Here is a 1,042-nt window from a genome sequence, read left to right as displayed (position 1 = left end):
TAAGTCGCTTTGGATAAAAGCATCTGCTAAATGACTAAATGTAAATGTAAGATTATCCTATTTAAATCAATGTGACAAATGAGCAATCACAAGTAATCAGAAAGTAATCTAGCCAGCACTGATTATTTGAATGTTTATTTTGAAAGTTCTAAGAACCAGTTTGTGATTCGAATGTTATTTAAAGGTTACAAAAAAACATTTCGTAGAACGTTCATCGAGTGCAAATAACATCACAAAGACATTCTGAGAAATGAAGCACTGCATTCAAAAAAACCCACCCTTACGCCATAATTAACGAGATGTGCGTTTCCTCAAGACCTGCCAGAGCTAATTAAGATGAGGGGGATCACGGGAATCTGGAGCTGAATCATGCATGAAGACGCTGTGAAAGAGAAAGCGTTTCCAGACTGAAGGCGACGCTTGAGACGCTTCTAACAGCATCTTTTGTCACCCGTCTGTCCTCCTCCATTAAAACACACTCAGACAAGAATATCGTCTGAATATTTCACCGTAAAGTCAGAAGTGCAAAAACAGACGCGTGGTTTATTCATGCTTCCATCATTCATTCATCAAGATTTCTGCTGAAAATAAAGCAAGACATGAAGACTGAAGTCTTCCTCGTTTAAAAAAAAAACACCTGACCCTCTAACACATGCACTCTCTATTCTAATTCTATTTTATCTATTTGTTTACTTTTTTTATTTAAAAAAAACACACTTCATCTTCTAACACTTGCACTCTCTATTTGTTCTCTAACTGCTTGTTTTCTTTTTATTTATTATAAAAAATGACCCTCTAACACTAGTGTTCTCTATTCTTTTTCTATTCTTTCGATTAAAAAAAATAAATAAATAAAATTGACCCTCTAATTTTCTAGAATCTTATTTTCTAGAATAAAGAACGTTATTCTAGAAAAAGAATACTTGTTTTCTTTTTATTTATTATAAAAAAAAACTTGCTACGTGTGCTGCGTTACTTGTCACAGCACTTACATATTATTGCTCTTTTGTTGGTTTGATTGCTTCTATTGTCCTCATTTGTA

General features: G+C 33.4%; 1 protein-coding gene across 1 annotated transcript in view; it reads right to left on the bottom strand.

The window, feature by feature from the left end:
* LOC107663746 (receptor-type tyrosine-protein phosphatase mu-like) overlaps window positions 1-1,042 on the bottom strand; it is a 313,414-nt gene that overhangs the window by 130,216 nt on the left and 182,156 nt on the right. The gene's annotated exons all lie outside the window — the stretch shown is intronic.

This window comes from Sinocyclocheilus anshuiensis, unplaced genomic scaffold, assembly GCF_001515605.1.
Source record: "Sinocyclocheilus anshuiensis isolate Anshui unplaced genomic scaffold, SAMN03320099.WGS_v1.1 scaffold2305, whole genome shotgun sequence".
NCBI classification, from domain to species: Eukaryota; Metazoa; Chordata; class Actinopteri; order Cypriniformes; family Cyprinidae; genus Sinocyclocheilus; species Sinocyclocheilus anshuiensis.
The sequence above is the reverse complement of the archived record's forward strand: the minus strand, read 5'-3'. Positions and strand labels throughout refer to the sequence as shown.